Source organism: Rhinolophus hipposideros, assembly GCF_964194185.1.
Source record: "Rhinolophus hipposideros genome assembly, chromosome: 4".
In the NCBI taxonomy this organism is placed as follows: domain Eukaryota; kingdom Metazoa; phylum Chordata; class Mammalia; order Chiroptera; family Rhinolophidae; genus Rhinolophus; species Rhinolophus hipposideros.
In genome coordinates, this window is record NC_138050.1 from 7,736,015 (window position 1) to 7,763,219 (window position 27,205).

The 27,205-nt window shown below is 39.9% G+C and overlaps 1 protein-coding gene across 7 annotated transcripts in view; it reads right to left on the bottom strand.

The window, feature by feature from the left end:
• Positions 1-27,205, bottom strand: part of WASF3 (WASP family member 3) — a 130,877-nt gene that overhangs the window by 62,131 nt on the left and 41,541 nt on the right. For 4 of the 7 annotated variants that reach the window (XM_081046482.1, XM_081046476.1, XM_081046477.1 and 1 more), the window contains exon 2: positions 11,721-11,815. The gene's annotated coding sequence lies outside the window, so the exon portion shown is untranslated. Of the gene's footprint in view, positions 1-11,720; positions 11,816-19,593; positions 19,655-25,253; positions 25,473-27,205 lie in introns of those variants that run through there. The other 3 variants (XM_081046478.1, XM_081046480.1, XM_081046481.1) reach the window with 3 other exon arrangements.

Here is a 27,205-nt window from a genome sequence, read left to right on the forward strand (position 1 = left end):
TGTGTATGAGTGAGGTAAATTACAGTTTAACATGCTCTTTGGGCTAAGAGAAAAGGAACTCTCTCCTTTTCCTTCAACTTGGGATTATAGGTAATTTACTGTTTTTTTAGGCCCTGGCAATGCTAAGTATATTTGTCAGTTAAAATGAGACATTTACAAGAACTAGGGTGTGTGTCTATATGTGTGATGTTAGCGCATTTATAGAAAATCATTTCAAAAGCTATGTAATTGAAACAGCAGAACTAAAGAAACAAGTCTAGATAACGAGAATAAACAGAATATCTGGTCTAGGCTTCTCAAGTTTCAAATCCCCTACAAATGACAAAAAGGTCTATATTTAACATATATGCAATAATATTAGAGAAGTAAAATTTATAGAGAGTATTAGAGAAGTAATATTAGAGAAGTAAAATATTAGAGAAGCTTTTGGAGATGATCTCCAAAAGCTAAAAGGCAATAGGATCAGAAAAGTTGTTTAAAAATGGCCATGAATTAGTGAACAGAAAAAGTCAACAAGATTTCTGGTCAAGATGGCAGAGTAGAGAAACGCTGTGCTCAGCCTCCTCCCATGGCCACATCAAAATTACAAATAAATTACAGTACAACGGTCATTGGAAAACCTCCTGAAGACTAGCTGAACAGAACGCCTAAAACTAAAGATATGAAGAAGAAGCCACACTGAGGCGGGTAGGAGAGGCTGGGAGGAGAAACGGGCTGGTCCCACAACCACAGTGTAGGAGTTAAGAAATGGGAGGGATGCCCAGACAAGAAAAGCTAAAGGAGGTCATCACCACTAAACAAGTATTACAAGAAATGCTAAAGGGAATCCTTGAAGAAGAAGAGGAGGACAGGAGGATGAGGAGGAAGAGGAGGAGGAGGAAAGATAAAAAATTTGAATAATAAAATGGCAATAATTATATACCTATAAATAACTACTTTACATGTAAATAGATTAACCAAAAAACATAGGGTTGTTGAATGGATAAGAAAACAAGACCCTTACATGTGGTGCCTATAAGAGACACACTTCAGATCAAAGACACACAGACTGAAAGTAAAGGGATGGAAAAAGATATTTCATGAAATTGGAAGTGAAAAAAAAGGCTGGGGTAGCAATACTTACACCAGACAAAATAGACTTTAAAACAAAGGCTGTAACAAGAGAAAAAGAAGGACATTTCATAGATAGTAGACAAGATATGGAAGCAACCTAAGTATTCATCAATAGATGATTAGGTAAAGAAAATGTGGGACAAATATACAATGGAATAATATCTGGCCATAAAAAAGAATGAAATCTTACCATTTGCAACAACATGGATGGACCTAGAGGATATTATGCTAAGTGAAATAAGTCAGACAGAAAAACAAATATTGTATGATTTCACATATGTGTAATCTAAAACACAAAATAAACAAATAATTGCCAGATGGGTGGGGTGTTGGGGGATGGGTGAAAAGGTGAAGGGATTAAGGCGTATAAATTGATAGTTACAAAATAGTCATGGGGATATAAAATAGAGCACAGGGAACAGAGTCAGTAATATTGTAATAACTGTATGGTGTCAGATGGGTACTAGATTTATCAGGGTGGTAAGATGGGAGGTGATCACTTCGTAAATTGTGTAAATGTCTAAATCACTATGTTGTACACCTGAAACTAATGATATTGTATGACAATTGTAATTGAAAAGTTAAAAAATTATTTTTAAAAAGACAACCAATTCCAAAAAGTTGAAATTACACAGTAAGGACAATGCAATTAAATTAGAAATGAACAATATTTAATTAAAAAGGGGATGTTCGTTAAGTTCTGTCTCCAGCATTTTCACCTTTGATTCCAGACCCCTGCTCTGTCTTCTGACAAGGACCTTGGGGTACTTCAGGCCAAGCCTAGGCTGCTTTGATGTTGCCCCAGGGAAGCCAAGTCAATACTGATCAAAACTGGAATGGCAGCTCTCCAGACTCAAGAAACAGTGCTCTGAGCATCCCAAGACAAGAAACACATTCACTAATTTAGGGATCATTTCTGCCCAAAGAGTTGGCAACACCCTGAAAGGGATTAACTCTTGTACAGCTAGCTGAGAAACTGGCCCTAATCAAAGAGAAAATGAATCAAAAAAGTTGACATAAAGTAGAAGAAAAGGTAGGAAAAAAGTGAAGAGGATGTCGGGGAGTAACAACTTCTTTTGGGGTAGGTTGGGGAAAATGTCAAAAATAAAAACAGAAAAAATCCTACATCACTCCCCAAAATTTCATTCTGGGGTAAAAGAGAAAACAAAGGCTAATAAAATGGATAAAAGTACAAATCATGTATCTAATAAAGGTCTTATATGCAGAATATATAAACCCTCAAAACTCAATAAAAAACAAACTTATGAGCAAAGGATTTGAACAGACACTTCACGGAAAATAGATGGCAAATAAGCACCTGAAGGAAGCTCAACACCATCAGTCATTAGTCACTAAGGAGATGCAAACGAAAAGTACAGAGAGGTACCACTACGTACCTACTTGAACGGCTAAATGTAAAAAGACTGGCCCTGCCAAGTGTTGGTAAGGATGTGGAGAAACATACCCTGCTGGAGAGAATGTAAAATAATCACTTTGGGAAACAGTTTGGCAATTTCTTATCCAGTCAATCCAGCCATTCCACTCCTAGGTATTTATGCAAAAGAAATAAAAGCATATGCCCATATAAACACATGTACATGAATGTTCGTACAGTTTTACTTGCAAAAGCCAAAAACACCACCAAAATTCCACCCATAGGTGAATGGATAAACCAACGGTACTACACAACAATACCACGGAAACATGGATGAATCTCAAGATAGTCATGCCGAATGAAAGGCAGACCAAAAAAAAAAAAAAAAAGAGTGTATACGGTATGATTTCGTTTACATTACTATGATATTGTGATTTATAACAAGAAATACATATTTTGTCTTCATCCCCATTTTGACACAGAGCTCCTAAAAACCTTGGAATTTTTTATTTCAAAATTGGAATAGTGATAAGAGCTATAATTTTGATATTCACAATAATCCCTGTTCGATCTCACCTAAGTACGTTAATGAGGTGACTTTTGGAAGGTCCCCAAGGATGGTGGCTGGTTGCCAGTGGTAGGAGCCATGTGATTAGAGGGTTGGAACGGTCAGTCCTATCCGCCACCTCAGGGAAGGGGAGAGGCCCTGGAGATTGAATTTAATCACCAATGGCCAAATGTTTAATCAATCAAGACTATGGAGGGAGCCTTTAACCAGTGAAGCCTTTTATGGAGGCTTCATTACAAGCATCCATAAAAATTCAGCAGGGTTCGGAGAGCTTCCGCGTTGGTGAACCAGAACACATCCTCATACTGGGAGAGTGGTGTACCCCAAACTCCACGAGGACAGAAGCTGCTCCTGTGTTAGGGACCCTGTCAGACCTGGCCCTAGTATTTCTCCATCTGGCTCTTCATTCGTAACATTTAATATCCTTTGTCATACACAGGTAATCTAGTAAGTAAACTGCTTTCCTGGGTTCTGTGAGCTGCTGAAAGTAATCAATCAAACCAGGAGGGGTCACGGGAACCTCTAATTTGTAGCCAGTCAGTCAGAAGCCCAGGTAACAACCTGGACTTGCAATGGAAGTTGGGTGGGGCAGGGAACAGATTTACGGGAAAACACCTGGGATCAGATGTTATCCCCAGGTAGATAAATGTCAGAATTGAGGGAAACTGCAGGACACCCAGCTGGTGTCGCCAAATTGCTTGATGTGTAGAAAACCCACACACCTGTATTCGAAGTAACACAGTGTTGCAGTGAAGCATTGAGAATACACAAGACACAAGCGTGTTTTTCCTTTACAATAACATTCCATTCTAGGAAATGCAAACTCATCTATAGTGACAGAGAGCAGATCAGTGGGTGCCTGGAGGTGGGGGAGAGACTTGGGGGAGGGATGACAAAGAGCCATGAGGAAACTTTTGTGGGTAATGGTATGTTTACTATCTTATTTGTGACCATGGTCTCATGGGTATACGCATACATGTCGGAACTTAGACTGTGCATTTTAAATATGCAGAGTTTACTGCATGTCCACTTATGCCTTAATAAAGCTATTTAAAAATAGATCTGTGGAGGTGGGTAAGAGCAGAAGATAAATTGGGGTATCATTTTATCAATAAATGATAAAACATTTATTGACTATTTAGAGTCTAACATGATGGCCAAGTAGAAAAACTCTATTGTTAGCCTCAGACACAGAACTAAATATTATAACAGAAGAAACAGAAATAAAAAATAAATTTAGTAATTATCCAGGCACATCTCCAAAAGAATACTTATGAAAGGCCATAGCTAATGGCATAATCAAACTAGCTAACAGAAATGCTAACTCAATCCCTAAGAAAAGGGTTTCCTCCTACAGAGTTCCCTCATCTGAAAGGAATGTGCCCCCCCACCAACTTAATCAGAGAGTGTACCACTTAAAACAGCCTGAACAATTTCTTCAGGGGCCTGGTACCCTGGCCCAGCAGCCCGACAAGTCGCACAGGGGTGGGGACAGAGCAGCAAGTGGGCGCCCCAAGTTCTTCAAGAGCTGAGACCTTGGGGCGGGGGGTGCGGGGGGAGGTCCTTCAATCCCACTACACCCAGGACCCTACTTAAAATATGGAAGCAATAATATCTGTGTGCTGTCCTCAAAGGGCTGTGATGAGATGATACACCTGAAAACCCACCGAAAACCCTAAATTGGAACTCAAACACTTGACAGTATTCCTATGAAAAAATAAATGCTTACCTGAAGAATTAAAAACAATTAACTATTACCTTTTCACTTTAATTGGATAAGAAGCCAGTTATCAGCACCCCAATCAGCCAATATTCACACTGCGGTCAATATGAAAAGCTCATAAGCTGTTTACTACATTATTATTATTTATAATCCACACTAAAAATGTGTTAAGTTAATGCCCTTTTAAATGAAACTAAAACTCTTAGCTCCTTACTCAAAATACAATAAACATATGACCTACAAACATTTCACAAACAGAACCTTAAAATTAAGCTAACACTGCAAATTTTTGTAATATAAAGTACATTAATATAACACTCAGAAGCTAAAACCTCAACAGTATTTTAACATCTGCTAGTGAGATGTGACTTTCTGAAAAACACTGATCTCAAAGACTTTGAAAAATTCAAAATGAATTTTTAGGTACTCAGAAGTACCTGTTGTGACCTATGACCCGCAAGATTTCATTCTCAAAAAGCGCTAGTTTTTGTTTCTCATTACCTAGTTAACCATAAATTAAGTCTTCTCAGAAGTTAGCTTCTTTTCTTTTTGTTAAGAAAGACATAGCACATATTGTTTTCAATTTTATTCTTTTGCCTCAATTTTCTGAGAATGACATTCACCAAAAAAATTAACAAGGAAAGTCCAAAATGCATTAAAAATAAATGTAAGCTCCTAGAAGAAACAAATTATAAGACACAAAATTAGATGATTGGTCAAGTGTGTAAAGAAAACAGTCACTGGACCCTGAAATATCAAACTGAGACATATGAAATTACAGCTTCTGTTGGTCAAAAATCGCCAAATCGTGTCAACTTCATATAAATGAACATAACAAGATAAAGTCAAAACAGCAATAAAGCTGTGGAATCTACCAACTGTTCTGTAGCACACATGCTACCAAACTTGAGTAGCTGTGTTTTTAGAAACAAAAAGCATCTTGATGCCAATATTGTGGGCAACTTGAAAACGTGCTCATGAAAACAAGTTAAGATAAATTAAATGGTTATTTTAGGTAACTATTCCCAATTGTTTGAGCCATGAAAGCAGGACGAGAACTACTAAATAGAAAAGTAACTCAGATTTGCAACCTGTGAACTTGATCTCCAAACATCAAGTCTGGCATCCTATCAGCTCCTTTCTTCTGAACACATCCCAACAACAAACTATGACCACCCACAAAAAAGATCAATCAGTGTTTCTAGGTAACTTTACAGAAAAGTCACCAAAGAAACAAAATCATACAGCTAATGGTGGTATACTGGTTAAAGAGGATAAGGAAACATTTTACAAACATAAGCATTTTATATCTATTAGATCACTTACGTCCCATTACAACTTTATAGGCTGGTATTGCCCCCACTTAACAGATAAAGAAATCAGGGCTCAAAAATAACTTATCCAAAATCACTTCACTAGTAAGTGTAAGAACTTAAATTCAAAACCCGCTCAGTCAGATGTCAGTCTTTTTGTCTGTCTGTTTGTTTGAGGTATACGTGACATACAACGTTATGTTCGTTTCAAGTGTACAACATAATGATTTGGTATCTGTATGTACAGTTAACTCTTTTTTTTCTTTTACATAATTAAGAAATCATATTTTTGGCAAGTATTTTTCTAAATATTTTAGGATATGTGTTATTTCAACTAGCAAGAAATCCAGAAGTGTTTATTTGAGATGTAAATGGGAACTAAAAATAGAGTTTATCAAATGTTGTTCTTGATCCGGAAAATAAAATAACAAAGAAATTTTATGCATGGGAAACTTAAATCAAAATATTAATATTCCTCTTATAATAAATATTCAGGTTCTTCACTATTTCAGGCTTGCAAGCCTGCTTGCTTCTGATAGAATTTCTTAGACTACTATAATAGGTAATAACACTGTTGATAATAGTGCTATTATCAATAGCACTAGAACAAGCTGGCATTGCCTATTATTTGTTTGTTTTTTGTTTTTTTATTATTTTATTTTTTTTAATTTATTAGTTTCAGGTGTACAAGACAAGGTAATACTTAGACGTTCATCATTTATATCCCTCACACTGTGAAGCCCCCGCCCCCCATCCACTATCCCTCCGACCTCACACTGTGCCATCACATTATATATATAAAATTATAGTTGGCATTCATTAATGTTTAGCTTCTGGTATACAATGCCATGATCAGGCATCCACAGTATCCCTGAGGTAGTGTACAGTTAACTTTTGAACAGGACGGGGTAAGGCGGCGACCACCGCTGTAGTCAAAAATACTCATAAAATTCAGCTGGCCCTCGGCACACCCGGATTCACAACCTCGGGTGGAAAATACCTTTGACCCTTGAACAACCTGGGTTCCTGTGTATAAGTGGACCTGCACAGTTCAGACAGCACTGTTCAGAGGTCAGCTGTACCATGAAATGATAACCACATAAGTCTAGTTAACACCTATCACCGTACAGTCACACACACAAAAATTAGTCTTGTAACAAGGACTTTATATCTATTCTTAGCAACTTTCACATATGAAATGCAGTGTTGCCTTTGCTTTGGAGTCAGATCCACAAACTCATCAAGACTGATGTCAAAAACCTTACTACCTATGTTTTCTTCTGGGAGCTTTATGGTTTCAGGTCTTACATTCAAGTCTTTAATCAATTTTGAATTAAGTTTTGTGTATGGTGTTAAGACAGCTGTCTAGTGTCATTCTTTTGCATGTGGCTGTCCAGTTTTCCCAACACCATTTATTGAAGAGACTATCCTTTCCCCATTGTGTAATCTTGGCTTCTTTGCTATAAATTAATTGACAATATATGTGTGGGTTTACTTCTGGGCTCTCTATTCTGTTCCATTGATCTTTCTGTCTGTTTTTATGCCAATACCATACTGTTTTGATTACTATTTTTTTTGCAGTATCGTTCTAGTTCTTTCTCAGGATTACTTTGGCTATTTGGGGTCTTTTGTGGTTCCATACAAATTTCATTAATTGTTTTGTTCTATATCTGTGAAAAATGCCATAATATTTTTAATAGGAATCGCACTGAATCTGTAGATTGCTTTGGGTAATGTGGGCATTTTAACGATATTAATTCTTCCAAGCCAACTCAAAACCAGTTCTCTCAGATGCCAAAGTCTTACAATGTTTCTCCAGAGAGGATCCTCTATTAATGTCACCATTTGAGTACCCTCTGTCTGCTCGATGCTCTGAGTATTATGTTTTCAGCAGCTCGTCAAGATTATCCTCGAAAGGCACAAACCAGTTACGAGATAAATGAGTACGAGGGATGTAATGTACAACGTGGTGACTGTAGCTAACACTGCTGTATGATATAGGGAAATTGCTAAGAGAGGAAATCCTAACGATTCCCATGAAAAGTAGAAAACTTTTTCCTTTTTTCCTTTCTTTCTTTCTTTTAATTTTATTTTATCTATATGAGGAAATGGATGTTAGCTGAACCTATTGTGGGAATCATTTCACAAACATGTACATCAAACCATCATGCTGTACGCCTTAAACTTATACAGTGATGGATGTCAATTATTTCTCAATAAAACTGGAAATAAAAAGATTATTATCGCCCTTTTACAGATGAGGGAAATGAGGATCAAGGATTTAAGTAGATTTTGCTCAATAGCTGAAGCTTGTACGTTTTCAGCATTTGAACTCAAGATTGCCTATGAACTCCTAAATTTACGCTCCCTCTACTACACCACTCTGCCATACCAAGTACTCAACACTAATGGATATGGTCACTAATATGTAACTAAAGTAGCAATGCATAGTTATTAAATTATATATTTGTGTAAATTTGTAAACATTCTACTTACGCTGAAAAACTACTTTATTCTAAGAGACTTAGAAATGATTCTAGCAAAACCATCCAGAGACACTATCTTGTCAAATAACAATCCCAGACAATTAGGACTAGAACACAAGATCTCCTCCACTCTACACCGCCAACCATGGTAAAAATAAGCCAGAATTTGGAAATTACTTAACAGAAACCAATGAGCATAATACGTGGCTTATATTATTATACAGAACATCTCGATGCATTCTAAGATACAAACAGCAAGTATACAAAACAATTTGAACTCATCCAAAACTAAATGATGGTTGACAGATCTAACAAATAATTCTGTTTGCCCTCTTTGGATTTAAGAGGACACCCCGACGATATTTCAGATAGCCTTTTTCTTTAAATTAAAAAAAACAAGAGCTATTTAATGAAGTTTAAATCAATACATAACTTTGAAGTACTACACAACTTTCTGGATATATCAGTAGAAACAAGAAAATGCTGAAATAAAACTATCCCAACAGATTATGCTGACTTTAAACTTTAAAGAAAACAGTAACTTAAAAGCCCAAGTTATATAAACATTGCTTTGCTTCTTATGATTTTCAGATCACACTCACAGAAACCAAAATATAGTAGATATTGTCTACTGGCATTCAACATCTATTCCCATCTCCTGTCCTTTCCCCTATATCACAGAGACTAGAAGGCTAAAATCTACGTTTCTCAGGTTTCTTGTCATGGGAATTCTGAATATGACTTTTCTTCTTGTCTTATTTACATGCCTTTTATTTGTTTTCCTTACATTGCTGCACTGACTAGGACAATTTTAAATAGGAATTGCGTTGCTCCTAATATTAGGCAAAAGCATTTAGTCTTTCACCAATAGTATTAGCTATAATATTGTCATAAATACCTCTTAGCAAGTTTAGGAACTCCCTCCTTTTCCTACTTTCCTGAGTTTTTATCATGAATGATAATGAATATTGCCAAATGTTTTTTTCTACATCTATGGAGATGTTCACGTGGGTTTTAAAAACTCCATTGTTTAGTGTGCCGATACTGATACTGATTGATTTTCAAGTGATGAACCAACCAATCTTGCATTTCTGTAATGAATGGTACTTTGGCATGATTTATTATCTTTTTTACATAAACTATTCAATTTACTAATTTTTTTTGAGAAACATCTTGGCTTTTTTGTATCAGAGTAATACTGGCCTCTTAAAATAAATGAGTGTGCCCTTCCTCCTATTTTCTGAAGTTTTTGTATTTCTTTCCTAATAGGTTGGTAAAATTCACCAGCGAGTCTATCAGGGCACAGTACTTTCTTTTGGGGAGGGTTTTTAACTACAAATTCAATTTCTTTAATAAAGAGCTATACAGGTTATCCATTTCTTCTTGAGTAAGGTGTGGTAGGTGTGTCTTTGATGAAATTTGTCCAAGTTATCAAATGTATTAAGTGGCTCATAATATTCCCTTATCTTCCTTTTAGTATCTGTAGGATCTACACTGATGGTCTCTCCTTTCTGATATTAGAAATTTCTGCTCCCCCTCTTTTCTGATATTAGCAATTTCGTTTTCTCTCTCCTTTCCCTCCTTCTCCCTCTTCGTCTCTCTCTTTCCTAATTAGTGTGACTACAGGTTGATCAATTTTATGGATCTCATCAAAGAACCAGCTTTTAGTTTCACTGATCTTTTTTTCTATTGTTTTTCTGTTTTCTATTTCATTGATTTCTGCTCTTTATTATTTTCTTCTGCTTTTTACGGGTTTAATTTCCTCTTTGTCTTCTAATTTCTTAAGGTGAAAGTTTAAATTATTATTTTAAAACTTCTGTTTTCTAATGTAAGCCTTTAACACTGTAAATTTCCCCTTGAAGTTCTGATTTAGGTGAATCCCATACATTTTGATATGTTGTATTTTAATTTTCATTCAATTCAAAATATTTTCTAATATCCCTTGGGACTTCTTCTTTGACCCATGGGATTTTCAAAATATGGTATTTAGTTTCAAAATATTTGGAGATTTCCCAGATATCTGATACTGATTTCTAGCTTAATTCCACTGTGGTCAAAGAACAGAGATATGCCCCTGAAAAAGTACTTGCAAAGGGAAAGTATGGGAATCAAAATCCATTTTCTGATAGTAAATTAATATAATATGTCCAAGATCAAGGTGAGATAGGATTAGATATCAAGTCTTCCGACATCCTTTCCTCTAAAGGATATTTAAAGCAACATGTTCTCACTTAGTACTCTTCTCAAAACCAAAAAGGCTTTTGTTATTCTCCCTCTATTCTGAAAGAAAGAAAAAGAAAGTAAGAAGGAAGGAAGGAAGGAAGGAAGGAAGGAAGGAAGGAAGGAAGGAAGGAAGGAAGGAAGGAAGGAAAGAAAAAAAGAGAGAGAGAGAGAGAGAGAGAGAGAGAGAGAGAGAGAGAAAGAAAGAAAGAAAGAAAGAAAGAAAGAAAGATAGAAAGAAAGAAAAGGACAATTTCACACACATCATCTCATTTGATTTTTGCAGCTCTATAAAACATGTAAGATAAATGATGGCACTTTGTACATGAGGAAAGTGAAGCTCAAAGAAATAACTTGTCTTACTAGTCAGCTGTGTCTCATTACTCCCGAATCATCCCTCAAAGATAGAAGAATATAGATAATTTAAATCTTTAAATAATGAAAAACCTCACATTAGCCACTGTTGGAATCACCACCACTTCAGTTCAGAGTAAGTTATAGTAAAAACCGACCAGGCCTGAGTTTTATCATCTTGACTTTTCATACCCATTCATTATTTAGCAAGGTTCAGATAATAAGGAACTGGTTAAACCCCAGGAAATAAAAAGAAAATGGGAAAATATACAGTGAGGAAAACGAGATCCCAGTTTCATAAGAAATACATTATATAGCCATATTTGTTGTTCATACCGAAAATTAAAATGAAATGCACACACCAAATTAAATTTTTTTCTCTTTCAAATTCTTACTGTTAATTAGGATCAAATACTCTATAACATTATGTCTTAAGACTTATATATTAAAATACATTAATATTTTGAAATATTAAAATAGTTTACCCTATTCTATTTCAAATTAAAATTCTAAAGTATAACATTATGGAAATTAAATGGCTTTAAGAGTAAAAGGTGCAGACACTTACCGTGTAAGTGGTGACTTATGGGTTGCCAAAATTTCTTTCAGGTAGCATCACCGCTTTGGCTCAGATATCAGGAGTAACAGCAATCAAAATTAGAGCTAAAAAGACAAAAAGAATTAAATACTGGTAAGCAAAATGCATTCAAGTGTTAAAGAAAGTCTTAAATTCAAATTTCACATTTCAACAACTTCATCAAGGGAGCTCTAATCCCAGTAGTAGTTCTTTTTAAATTAGTTTGAGTAAGAAGCTAGTAAGGTATGTAAATTCCTGTATTAATTCCAACTCCCTATCCTGGAATAAGCTCTGAAATTAACATCAAGGAATCATAATAAATAATAGCTAACAGGCAGAAAAACAAAAAGCCAAGTATATTATAGGTTTATTCCACTGGACTGCTCAATTCAATTACCCAACAGCAACACATACATTTTAGGTTTTGTTACTGCCCATAATGAATTCACTACTGATCACTCACAGAAGAATTCTATCAGATATGAGCATTTGTATTAATTTTTCACACAAAAATACTTAAATTCAGTAAAAATCTTGGTGATCACATTATACACATTTTAATAGTACATATGGGGATAAAATAGTAACAAAGATTTGATTTAACGTCTGCCTGATTGACCCTATAAAGTGTTTGCAGGGCAACTGTTATTAACAGCAAGTGTACAGAACAAGCTAACATTGGGTACCAGTGTGCTGGAGGGACCAGAAAGTACCATACAGTTTACTACCCAAACAGAGCTACGGTTAACTGAGAAAGAACACATACAAGAAAAATGTAGTGAATAAAGCATTCAGTCAGCAAAACTTTACCAAGCACCTGGTAGGTAAAGGGGACCTGCAGTCCCCTTTAAAGACTGCAGACACAAAACTGAGTAAGGAAATGCCTGCTTGTGAAAGAACTCACCGTCTAGTGCGGGTGACTAATTATAACGTCATCAAGTACAGGCTCAAAAGCAAGAGCATGGCACCCAGAAGTGGGGTGGGGTTTATCAAACAGCTCCGGGGGAGGTCGACAGGGATGAAGAGTGAGATTAGGGAAAGGCCAGGCCTGCAGAGGAAGGGGGAAGGGTGCCATTTCCACGGGGAAGAAAAGCAACTTTAAGGCTACTGCAGAGAACTACCCGGGTACGCGTGAGTTATCCGTAGGCTAGTAGATAACGAGAACCTACACAGTCAAGACTGTCAGTATCTTTTTAAAAGTATGGGGGGGGGGGAACTAAAAAGATCATTCAATGATACTCTAATTTACAGACATCCTACGAGGTGGCTTATTTAAAATGAAAAGCAGCACATGATTTCCTTCCCCGTCCGTAGAAGCTGTACAGCAAGCCCTTGATTACATAGAGTGAAAGGGAAAAAAGTGAGTTTTTCCTAAGTAATTTGCACATGTGTTCACCTTATTTCCAAATACAGAGAATTATCCCTGCGTTTTAGATTATCCAGGGCAAATCTGACTTCTACCGGATCATCTTATTTGCACAATTTTGAAAGTAATCAGCACTACACACTTCACTCTAGAGATGGTTCTATCGAGCTGACTGTGCAGAAGGGCCAGAAAAGTGTCCGGTATATGTGTGGTTTCCGCATGACCAGTTGTGTTTAGCAATCACGTGAACTCCTCCTTTGGGAGGCACAACTGTGACCATTCCCGCTTTGTGAAAGGCTATGTAACTCTTACTGTGTTACTAGCTAACTCAGGACTAAGCATAGTGCTAATATGTGACATATATTTAACTTAAACATGAGGAAATGAAGGACCAGAAGGTGACTTTCCCAGGATGACATAGCTGGAAGAGGCGGGGTCAGGATACATCTGTCTGGCCACAGTCACACTTTTTCATTATTGTGTTTGATTGCTTCCTTTTGGACACCTACACATGCATTTTTCTTTCCTACTGCGCTGCTAACATGTCTGACATAAGCCACAAACATGTTTATATAGATTATAGTTATAACTATAACCATGAAGATCTTGAAGAATTAACTAGATTCTGTGAGAGTTGCCTAGTCTACAGGGGAGTTATTTGTCAGTCCTCTGAAGGTTCAGATTAAGGTTACTAAGTTGAAACCCAGCACCCCAGCACGTCTACTAAAGTGGTGTAATGTTAGCAAGCCCAGGGAGACACGTTTATATGAACACCGGAACTCAAGTTCTGTTCATGAGCCGTGGTGAAGCTCTGAGAGGTGCTGAAAACACTCCCCTGTGGCTTCAGTCTAGGAGCAGAGTTGCCCTGCTATTTCCGACCACTGGGCTTGTGTCCAGGATGCTCCCCACTCCCCTGTAAATGTCCTCTTGTCTCCTGATCTCCAAGCACCAAATTGTCCCTCACCTTCAGAATGCAACCTAGGTCAGCCTCCTTCACCCATGTGCTCAATACACACGTATTTATTGTGGTAACGTGTCAGGCATTGTGTGTGGCCCTGCCCTGGGAAACCAAAGCCCAGTCCTGCACCCTCAAGAACCTCTTGGTCCTCCAGAAGACAAGGGATTAGCATTCAGTGAGGTCCAAGATGCGTACATCGTATCAGGAGAGCACAGGCGCGGGAGTAGCTGCCACTGCAGAGACGGAAGGCAGGGAAGGCTTCAGCGCTGCCAACACTAGGGCCTTTGTTCAGATCGCAAAAGAGGAAGGGAACCAACATGAGATGAAGATGTTGGGCGATGGAGGGGATGGGAAGCTGAGATGTGTCAGAGGGTGGAGGCAAGAACCCCGAGGCAAGACGTCTGGCTGAGCTCCCTGCAGTGACGCACAGTTCACAGTGGACACCGTCAGCCGTCTGCCGTCCAGTATGGCAGCCTCCAGCCACACGGAGCCTGTGAAATGTGGCTAGTGTGACTAAGGAACGCCGTGTTTTACTTTATTTCATTTTAATCAGTGTTAATTTAAATAGCAACCTGTGGCTGGACAGTGCAGCTCTTAAGATTTCAGGCTTGAGAGGATGAGATGAAGAGCATATAGACACCTAAATAATTGTTGGGAAAAAATGAATGACCAAGTCAATTAACAGAGGAACAAACTGGGTGATCTTTAAGGGCTCCTCCCTTTAAAATCTCATCAAAGGGGTACCTATACTTGCTCATTCGGGTTTCAAATATGGCCCTCAGTACGGTGGCACTAAAATGTACTCATGCTGTCTCCTGATCTCAATCCAATTCTTAAAATAGTACTACTAAATTAAAATTCCTTATGCTACTCAGTGAAAAAAACCACGTGAAAACGCTATCATGAAACCATAGCAAGTTGTAATTTAGGAACTAATCATAAACCAATGGTAATAAATCAAGCCAGGATAAGTAACTGTGTAGACATGTCTTCTTCTGAGAGAGAGAGCAAGAGAGAGAGAGAGAACGAGAGAGAGAGAGAGAGAGAGAGAGAGAGAGAGAGAGAGAGAGAGAGAGAGAAGGGGAGGGAAAGGGATGGGAGGGGAAGGAAGGAGAGGAGAGGTGGGGAGGGTAGAGCAGGGGAGGGGAGGGCAGGGAAAGGGACCAGACAGCTTTATGATGACTTCAAATACACTACAGACCATTCACCGCCTATGCAGTTTAGTTTACATTCAGTTTACATTCCTCTGTACTCTGGTAAGAAAAATGACTAAATTTATCTCATGAAATGCCTTCTTTTGTTCTATAGAGCATTTTAAAAGGTCAATGAAAATTTCCCTAGTAATATGCCTTAATCTTAGTTATCCACAACACGCAGAGTCAGTATGAAATATAAAAAACTGTGATACGAAACAACCTAGCCTGAGAACCAGTTGTCTAAATGACACATTGCTAATCTGCCAACATTACCCTAATCTGATTGTACTGGGATTTGCTTCCTATTTTGGTCCCTGTCATCTCTCTCAAGCTCCCAGATTTTTCCAGAAATGAGACGCTGGCACTCACACATATCCCAGATGTCTGTTTCCCCATTTTTTCCAGTGCTACCTTCTTAACCAGACCCAGATTCTAAGTTCCTCTCTACCCATGAGATTGTGCCACTAATGTTCTTCTTACCTATTCACCTATAAAGCTCTATTTACAACACTGTTAGACACTTTAGAACATGCAGCCTCTATTAGCTTCAGAGAAACATCCCATCGCAACGTCTGAAATGAATGTTTTTAGCAAAAAGTGTACGTCTAACCACGATAAAACAGCAACCCTTGTGCTTCTCTCCTTGGCAATTCCCATTGTGTGCAGAGCCATATGAACACACTTAGCTGGCCCCACAATTCAATTCAACCTGTACGTGAGTTCTTACGCAGGTGAGGGGGAAAAACAATGTTAAGTAATAAGACAGCGTCTTGGCTCCCAGAAAGCGTTAGCTGGTGGGGAAGAGCAAACAAAGCCCGGAGAGCCACAGCCAGCAGCAGAGGGGCACTGCTGTAAGGAAGCAAACACATCAGCGATCCGACAGTCACTGAGCACAGTGGGTGCCCGTCGGCCGGGTCCACTTTCAGTTAGTCACTGAGACAATCAGATTAACTATTCTGGGGGAGCGCAGGGGAAGACAAAGTCTCCCAGTTTTGGGTAATTTGTTCATTTAAAAACTATTTATCACAGACTTAAATACAGGGTCATAAAACAACATGTCCTTCCGCTTCACTTAATGAACAATCCCTGCCCAGTAGACTATGGAGCAAGCATGATCCATTCTTGACATCATATGGCTTTACCCCATCCATGGAGGGCCAATCCCCCTGGGCGAACAGCTCCTGGCCAGAGAATCTGACAGCCCGGTTACACCACTCATCGATCCATCCAAACTCTTACTGTCTTCCTACTATGCGTAAGACAGGTGACCATGAATCAGACCATTAGAAAACGCTCAGTGACAACGGAGACACATGCAAAGTGCCATGCGAGAAAACAGGCCACGCAGCTCCGGTGCAATAAACAAGACAGGTTAAAGCTTGCCTGTGGAACAAGGGGACACCAAAAGGGTCATCACTGTCCTTTGGATGCACAGAGTATGCAAAGTTATTACAAAGATAAGTGCTGTATCACCCCCTGAATGTTAGGACATCACGAGGAAGGACGAGCCCAGATCCAGAGCCTCTCAGAACGGAGAGTGTGTCTGCAGGGAACTGCGGGGCCCACACGGCTGAGGCGCAGCGCGGACGGGAGCCAGGGGCCTCGACCCCCGGCCCACTCAGTGCGGCCGCGCCACCACATCCCTGCACACTCTGCGGCGAGAGGAATTCAGGAGTTCGCACTCCCACTTGTCGAGAAACACTGTTTGAAGTGAGGCTTTCTGGGTATGCAGGTAAGGCCTCCATCTTCAGGACTTTAAACCAATGCACTCTGCTCTACCCACTGAAGTCAGTCTACCAAACCCTCAACTCTACAAGCCTCCAGGTGTGTGACGGCGGGGCGCACGTTGCGGTCCCTCCGGCCTTTCCCAGGCGCCCTCCAGGTTGTGCTTTCCGAGACCCAGGCTGGCACCGCACACGTGAGATGCGGCTGGGAGAGGCGGCACACCTTCCCAGGAACGCAGCCAGCCTGCCGGTGCCCATCTGGTCTTCCGGTCCCTGACAGCCAGCACGCTGGGCAACTCGGGCTTAGAACGACGCCCCTCTGCCCCCATGCGGGGCAGCCAAGGCCAATTCCTGGGGACAGGATCCCAGACTTGCCCTCCTGGCGCCAGCTGCCACTGCAGGGGGGTTCCACCACTTCTCACGCTGCAATCACACCCGGACTGCGCCCCACACCTGCATTTCCCTCCACCTGCCATTCCTCGCTGGCTAGGCCTCCAGGCCCCTTCTGACTAGTGAGTGGACTCCAAGGTCACTTCGGCTGCAAAGCACTGCTCAGCTGCTTGGCCGGGTCCACGTCCCCCTTCTCTGTGCCCACCGAACCAGAGGGACAAAACAAAACGCCACAGTGCTGGGCGCTCTAGAGCCAGACTCCAGGTCAAACTGCCCTTTCCACTGACACACTCGAAGACTCCAGACGGGTCATTTCAGTATAAATTTCTCCAAACTACAAAAATTAACTGAGCTAATCCATGGGCAGAAGCTGGCCTCGACCACTGCTGCTATTACCTACCACTCTACCACCAGCATTCCAACTTGTCCCCACCACGACACCCATCGGGGTGGGCCAGTGTCACACGCGTTTTTAGCTCCCCAAGGCTTTGCACAGAAAGGGGTTCACGGTGAATGCTCCATCGATGCTGGGCCCAGACAAAACAGAGTGAACAAATAATGAGCACACAACAAACTAAAACCAAGGTGACTGAAGAAATTCAGATTTACTTTTGGTCTTAAATTGCCCAGTTGTTCATCCACAACAAAGTTCTCACCTGCTAAGCGATCAAAGAATTTAGAGTTTGAAAATGTTCAGAATTCGTGGCAAGCAATATCGATTATCAAAGGAAATATGGATTACCCATGATGTTTGGACGCTACACGTGACTGGATATGATGTTTCTGCTACACATGACTGTTAAGCTTTTTTTTTGCTTTTTATTATTATTATTAATGTTTTTAATGTTTGTGGTACAGAGGTTTGGCTCTGGGCAGCCCCCTAGGAATCCTATTATTTTTGACCCCTAACTTTTCTCTCTTCACTATGAAATACATTTTTCATTTTCCTTTTTAATTCCCAGTACCTGGCTCAATGCCAAACACAAAAAACTGTCAAATAACTTTCTTGACTGGCGAGGATTGAAAATTGAAAAAACATCACACTGCATCTTCGTGACCTACTTCAACTATAAAAGTTGGACCTGCCTTGTGGTGGGCGGCCTCATGGTGGCCCCACGGTCACCACTTTAAGTGCTGGGCTCCACCCGGGCAAAGAGCAGGAGAATATGGGTCAACAAAACACTCATTTCTATTGAACCAAACAGTTAATAAGCTTTTGTGCAATGGGCATGAAAGGACAAGCTAATAATAACTTGTTCAAGATAAAATGAGGCTTCCAGCTTGCGGAAAGATTGCTGACTAGGAGCAAGCTTTTAAAAAGTGGTTTAGCAACATTATGGAACAAGCTTCAATGTTACAGACAAATGTGGAAGCCACTGTCATCCTCCCAACAGTTTCTTATGCAATGCTCAAGGGGCAGCCTGAGGAGGGAGAACAGAAAGGAGCAGGACAAACGAAGGTCCTGAGGCGGGGTGAAGAGACCCACAGGAAGGGCTCGGGGACTGGACAACAAGGGCAGGCCCAGAGAGCCTCGAAAGAATGTGTTCCAGAATTCTGCAGATTATACAGATGCACCAAGTTGACCCGGTAAGAAACCCCAGGATTTTCTCAACTTCCCTTCAGAAGTGGGACGCTGTGTCCCTGGCTAAGGTTCTGACGCTTTTCCTGTAGTATTGAGACCCCCCAGAGATGACAGATCAATGATTCCAGGGAGCCCCTGAAAACAACAGTGTAAACCTTGAAACAGATCCAACTCAAGGAAAAAGCGTTTCTTGTCTAAACGATGTTATATTTTTCTCTGCTTTAATTACTGAATCCTGCAACTAGAATTCATCACTGATTCAAAGAGATGCTAAAAATAGTCTGAATAGAGAATGAAAAAACATCATGTAATTTTGCTAACTAAATGGACTCCTAGTTTTTTCACAGCTCAGTAACTTACTCTTCAAATATATTTCCTCTTTGTATTAACCAAAAATGTGAAACTTCAGATACACATTAAACATTAATTTTCAATACTAATTATGTATTTACAAGTGAAATCTCAGACGTAGAACAACCTTACTTAAAAGTCTCTTGACTCTTTCCCTCTAACATCTAATCATGACCTTCATTAAACACCTTTGATTGCAAGAGTACGATTCCATTTACATATGATGAATTAATTAAAACAAAGCTGTTACCCAACAGGCTCTCCACTGCAAATAGCAAATTATTAACAACAACTTACATTTGAATCCATGATGCCATTTACAAAGGGCTTTCACATAAATCATCTCATTGAATCTCCACAACAGCTCCGACACTAACGAGAAAGGTAAAAATTTATTTTACAAGTTAGGAAACAGGCTGAAAGAGTGAAACGGCAAGTAAAGGTGGGAGAGGCACACACCACGTACATCCTCTCACCTAAGTCCCACCTTGTATTCCAAACTCCGCTCCATCCATGACGCACTCTGTCTTCTCCAGCACCTTTTCTGGACCTCCCTGCCCAGCCAGATCACTCACCCCTTCCCTCCCACTCCAGCGGAACTTACGGTGAGTGTCATCTCTGCGATTGCCAACACATCGCCTTTCCGCTGTGCTTTGTCTTTGGATGGACATGCTCTGTCTTCTCAACCCATGAGAAGCCCCTTGAGGGTAAAAATCTAATTTTATATTTCTTAATGTTTAGATAATACCATGTACATGACAGACATACACTAAATTACTGCTTATGACGCCACCTATCCAGGGATCATCAAGTAGGCAAATGTCTCTTTTCCAAATGTCAGCATCCCGACTATGGCATTGCTCCTAGCTTTGGCCCCACCTTTCAGCCGCAAGTAGGTTAGGAAACGCTGGAAGTCATCCCCAACCCATTATAAGCAACTATAAAAGATGTCTTTTTAACAATGGTTTGAGTCTCTGCTGTTCTCCCATTCCACTGTCCATGGTTTCCGACGGTTGGTCCCGAGAACGTGATCCAGTTATCTGAGGTTCTACTTCCTTGACATGACCTGCCTTCCTTGTGATATTCACCTGGGCTCTGATTATGTCAGGACCCACTCCTGGAACTTCCAGCCCCAACTCGGTGCTCTTGACCCTGACTTTCTGAGCCGCCCTCACAGCCACCGCAGTCCAACGCCTACCACGGGTACCATCCAGGCCCCTTCCGAGCCTTGTATGACTGGTCGCATGAGGGGTGCTACCTTCTTCCGCACCTTCGTCTCAAATAGCATTTCCAAAGCTATTTCAAGAGAAAGACACATGTAACATAGGGACCAGCTGCAGTCACTCGTACTTCCCCGGGACCCCATATCCTTCCTCTTCAAAGCCACACTAAACAGTACGACAAGCCAGACTAAAATGCCACACACTCAGCAATCGACCCCTGTGGGATAGCAAACGGATCAGAACCAAATCCGGGTTACCATCTGGCTTCATTACAGATGCTGAATCTGAAGTTTGGACAAAGAAAATTATGATATAAATGAACAAAAATACTTAGGAATCTGCACATTACCAGATGGAAACAGCAGATGTAAATGCTGCATTGCAGAGGTTTCTTTTTTTCATTACCATGACAATTTTTACATATCCCAGAATCAAAATACATTTCAAAGCTAGCTATGTAATACAAAGCCTGACATAAAGATTTCATGTGCAATTTGACAAGCCACTCAGTTATTTGTTTCCTCCTAGGGTAAAGTATAACAGCAACCACTTTACCAAATGGGTCCATAAACCTCCACCCACAGGGGACCCCGTGTGTTCAAGCAAGACTAACAAACAGAGCAGTAACATTTTACGACATATCCACATTCAATTCTCCTGAGCCTCTGGTCAAACCCTAAGGTACACTATATCTAAAGTAATCAGGGACAGTGGCTCACCACCGCATCGCAAGACGCCAGAGCTTACGGACGAGAAGACAGAAACAGTGGGAAAATGTCACCAACCAGAAATGAGTGTTAACATTTCAGTCACCTAGAAAGTAACTACAACATTCCTAACATGAAATTCCGTCTCCTAGTGATTAAGTGATAATCATTTAATTAGTGGCATCCACTGTGATCTTGTAGGAAACATTTTCCAGGGGCAGGGGCTGCATGGGAAAGGGCAAAGAACAGGTGTGTGCATCAGAGATCTGAGTTCCACACCTGGGTCCACCCCCAAAAGCTTTGGACTCTGCGCAAGTTAGTCCCTCAACCTCCCCACTTGTAAAACAGGCCTCAGGCCTCCCCTTAGAGTATAATGAGAAGGGGAGGATGAGTGATTATGGGCAAGGAACCCAGTGAGCTGGCAGAGGCTTAGTAAATGGTAGCTGCTAACCCTCGACAACCACAGCTAAGCATGTACCTGCCCTCAAACAAGGAGGTGAGAAGCACACTTGCCACCATCAGTCAGTGTCACTTGGGCCGCTGTAGCCACGGGGAAGTCCTGATACATCGCATTTGTGTATACAGAGGACACGTGTCTTCTCATTCTTGAGTTATGGTCATCGCATTCAGCTGTCTCCAAATGACAAGCAGATGCTGTGGCGAGTGGCCAACGTAGTGGATGAGCCTGACCCCGTTTTTCTATGATTTCTACAGGTAAAGAGAATGATGGCCCATTCACCACCAAAAGGGCAGAAATGTGCCTAACAGTAGGTATTTTGATACTTGAAATCCTCATGTTAACTAAGGAAAGCTGCTTTCCCTTTCGCAGTTTTTTAATAGCTTGAATTCTGCATCAAATGCTAGCTAAACCTGTCACCCCAGAAGGTGTGAAGGTATCAAAGGTCCAGATTCTGCCTCTATTCTCTCCTTCACCCACCACAATCCCCAGTAGTCAACAGCATTCAGCTCTCTAAGTCAAGAAGCACCCACTCTCCCAAAGGTCAGCCTCACCTCTCTAGAGCCTTTCAGCACACAGGTCACAAGGAAATAACTGAATGATTCCACATACCAAGTAAACTGAGGAAATTAAAGTGGCACCAGCCTATACACAGGGATAGTCTAGACTTGAAATTAAAACACACTCTAGCAAGTTTTATATCCAATTTTATCTTCTCCCCTCACAACCCCTGAGGACATTTAATAAAATAAATACCATATAGTTCAGATGTCGAAGATGTATAATTGTATCGATTTGGATGTATTGCAAATATAGAAATTAAATACCATTTGTATCAATCTCAATGCTTAAAATTAAAGACCCTTTAAATCTTTTTAACAAAAAGTAGTCAGCAATTTAAAAATTCCCTCTGAAAGCAAGTGAATAAGTGATTGCGCCTAAAAATACTGAAAAGGCTTTACAATTCAACTACCAAAATCATGTCATTTCAACATACTATGGTCCTCTCTACCTCATAACATATAAATTGAAGCATGGTCAGTCTCAAAAAACTACTATATATTGATGGTCTCTACCCTGCTGCCAAGAAAGAACTCACCACCACCAGACACCCTGCTCCTGTAACAATTAAGGAAAGGGAGGAAGACAGAGTGAGAAGGTGGGGGGAGAACCTGAAGAGGGGAAACCACCTTCAGATTCACCTGACCTGTGGACCTCTCCTTCTGGGAGGAAACAGGTGATGGAACTAAGAACAGGGCGGATAGTCCTGTTCTCCTTTGCTGATGACGCCAACACCAGGAGATTCAAGGCATCAAAAGGAGCCCAACACATCTGGCCTCCGAAACTAACGACCCCACAAAAGAAAAAGCATCCCAACTCCTGTGAATGTTGTAAGATTTCTTATTTAAAACACCCTTTTTAGTTGGGATTTGTAGCATGTATTCTTTGCTGGGCTGAAAGCTGCCCACACAGAAAGGCATTTAAAAGAGAAGAATGTGAGACACACAGTAGCACATAAGCTAACACTTATGGAGCCTGCCATAGCGAGCCTGGTGCTCTGCTTAAGTGCTTGATGTGCTTTGGCTCTCACTTAATCTTCACCACAACCCTGTTGAGAGAGATGCTATTATTATCTCCACTTAAAAATATAAGCGGAAACTAGGGAACAGAGAAGTTAAGTGATTCGCCCAAGGTCCCACAGTACATAATGGAGTTGAGATTCAAAGCTAGAAAACCTGCTTCCGGAGACTGGAAGCAGTCTATCCCATCTTCCTTCATTTGAAATTAAAGACAACTCAGGAAATGGAAAGCTATCAGGTATTCACTCCACTCACCTTCCTGTGCACTCCACCACGACAGGTAAATTCCAGAATCTCTCTGTACAGTAACCTAGACGAGCCATTCAAGCCCTGGGAAGTCCACTGCATACCTCTGCATGGAGTCCATCATTTAATCCTCCGAGGAGGGTGGAGGTGGGAATTATAACCCCCAATTAACAAATGAGTACTTTTCAAGGAGCAGATAACTGAATATTATTACCACCGCTTCTAAGTGGCAAGGTTTGAAGTCCTCAGTCCATTTATAGTAGATGGTACCTTTGGAAATATTTTGCTTCCATTGTCTAAATAAATCAAATCCTGTAAGATGACTGTAATGTCCATTCTATAACATTACACAGATGGATCCTTCCAGAAGGATCCCTAGAAGGGGCCCTTCAGGATCCCAGGGAACAACTACTCTATCAGGGTTAATAAAAGAGTTGCCTGAACAAAGGCAATGATATCTCTCTGAGAATGTGAAAGGAGGAGTTGCTCCCAACTGGCTCTAGTAATCTAGGGCAACCTTCTAGAAAGTGCAGGGCACCAGTGGGGGTGGGGTGGGGGTGGGGGTGGATGGGGCCACAATGACTGAATGGGAGGAGAGAAAGAAGTGAAGTTTTACTCATAGTTAATATATGTAAGACATCATGTCTTCATATGGGCCATAGATCAGCAGTCACATATCACACAAGGTAAAAAACTACCCTGTCAGGAAATAGAGTTCCAGTTCCGAAAGTTGTCAGCAGGTTATGACATTCTGCAGGGTTTCAGGCAAGTGGAATTACAAATTTAACCAGTTTTAACAAAACTAAGCCTCACAAAGTGGAGGAGGAGTTAAGAAAAGGAAAAAAGAAAAGATTCCTAGAACAACAACAACAACAACAAAAGGATCAAAAACAATACTGATAATACAAGAATAAACTAACAAGAAAATGGCAAGGTTGACACTTGTCCATATATGATCCCTTCCTGTCAGCAAGATGCATTAAAAACAATCATGATCTAAGCAGATCTACAAAAAATCAATTTAACATTTTTCAAAATCATCAAAACAATGAACTGAAATATTTATATCCATTATCAACAGTATCATATGAAAACAAAATAAATTTAAAAAATTTTTATCGATATTATATATAATGCATGTCTTAAATGTGAAAATACAGTTCAATAAGCTAACGTATGTAATTTGTAGGATATACATACATTGGGGGTCTGTGCTCATTTTTAAAATTACTTTTTCATTAAATTTGTTGGGGTAACATTGGTTAATAATGTGCTCATATTCTTTATGATGAAGCACATAATCAAAAGGTTTTGAAGACCACTGCTTCAGACAACAGGTTACCTAACAATGAGAAATTAATACAGATACCATCAATACTTCAGTAACAAAATGTTAAACATATTTATAGCTAAGAAAAAAAATTAATAAAGAAAATTTCCCAATGAGTATACGCTGAATAAAGCCATAAAACCAAAGACTTAAGGGAAAAAAAAAAAACCCATAAGAAAACTCAGAACACAAAGAAACCTTAGTGAAGTAAATACCAAATACTGACATGGCCTTCCTAGGAAAGAAGTGATCCACAGTTGTTTTCATCCCTGCAGAATGACAGGAAGAAGAATCTGCCATAGGTAACGGTAAGAAAATATCAACTGAACTGTTAAACTTTCAACGTCTACATGTGAGCTAAAATGATGAGTTGGAATCTCAAGGAGCCCCGAAGCACAGCAAGTCTGCACCTACCTGCCAACTCTTTCCCGACGGTCTTTACCAAGTACACACGGGTAGTGCACATGGAGAAAGAACAGACGAGCAGAAGAGCTGAGAGACTTACCATCTCAGGCACCTGAGAACTTCTCTGGATGCACAGCAGCAGACCTACACCAGAAGGAACGCAAGAGCACTGAGAGAAATCCCTCTAAAGAACAATACAGCAAAGAGAGATCCCCTGAGGAACCGAAAACCACAGACCGGAGAGAGCAGAGAATTCATCAGTGTCCAAAAAGAACTAGCAGCCAAGCTATAAAACAAAGAGAGATCTCCCATTGCTCAGAAAGCTGGCAGCTTGTCTAAGCATAAAGAGATCTCCAAGGTCTGGCTGGGGCTCATTCTGAAGCTCTGCTGAAAATAAAGTCCTGACCCCACTCTCAAAATATCTGAAGCTAATGATGAACTGAATTTACAGCTGCTACAAAGCCCAGACCCAGCTCAGTGCCCCACTTTAGCAGCGTGACAGGCCGTTTTCTGGGGGTAGATATTCCCCAGTCTTTCCTGTTTTCTATATACAACGTCCAGCATGCAATTAAAAATTCTGAGACATGAACAACATAATTCATAGACAAGAGAAAAAAACAGTCAACAGAGATAGACCCATATATAACCGTGATACTGCAATCAGCAAACATAACTAGGATAAATGTACTAAAGGATTTTGTGGAAGATGGGCAGATGACCATGAACAGTGAAGAATTTCCACAAAATGAAATCAGAACTAGATAGCTAAATATATTTGCTTAAATGCAAATGAAGTAACAATGACATATCATTTCATAGCCACAAGATAAGCAAAAATTAAGTGAAAATATCTGCTGCTGAAGAGATTTGGGGAGAAAGGTAGTCTCATACATGTGGGAATTTTTAAAAAATAAATAAATAGAAAAGCTAGAAATAAACATCACATCTTTAGAAATAAAGAACTCCTTCAATGCGCTTAATGGCAAACTGGACACAGGAGGAGGTTCTGCAAATTTTAAGAAAGAAAAGCAATTAAAAACAAATAATGAAACTTCCCAAGATCCGTGGAACAGTATCAAACGGCTTGAATACATGTGTAATTGGAGTCCCATAAGGCAAAGAAGGAGAGAATGGGACAGAAGAAATACCTGAAGAAATAATGTCTGATCCAAATGTCTTGAAGGATTTCAACCCACAGATCCAGGAAGCTTGCTCAAATCCAAGGAGGATAGATACAAAGAAAACCCCACCTGGGCACATCAAAGCCAAACTGCTGAAAACCAAAGATAAAGAGAAAATAAAATATTCAAAGCAAACAGACGGGAAGAAACCATATTGGATATAGGAAATAGCAATAAGGACTACATTTAAGAAAGCTATATTTTGTCAAAAATCATGAAAGTCAGGATACAATAGACTGACAAGTTTAGAATGCTAAGAAAGAAAACCCTGTCACACACAATCTTTTATACAGCAAAAATACTTTCAAAAACAAAAGCATCACAGTTTACAATTCTTGAGCTGTGCAAGACTATGAAGAGGATGAAAAGCAAACTAACAAACTGGGAGCGAATATTTGGAAACCAACTATGCAACAAAGGCCTCCCATCTAGCATATATGGATGCCAATCATTACTATTCATGGACAACATCGTTAGTCAGCATCATTAGCTATAGAGAAAAGCAAATTAAAACCTCAATGAGATATCACTGGATACCTATTAGAAGAGTTAAAATAAAAAGTAGTAGCGATTAATACCAAATTCTGTTGAGGATACAGAGAAACTGGATCACTCATCTATTGCTGGTAGGGATGTAAAATGGTACAGCTACTCCAGAAAATGGTGTGGCAAGTTCTTACAAAACTAAATATGCACTTGCCATTCAACCTTGTAATTATACTCATGGTATGTATCATCCCAGGGAAATGAAAACTTACGTTCATACAAAAACCTATACAC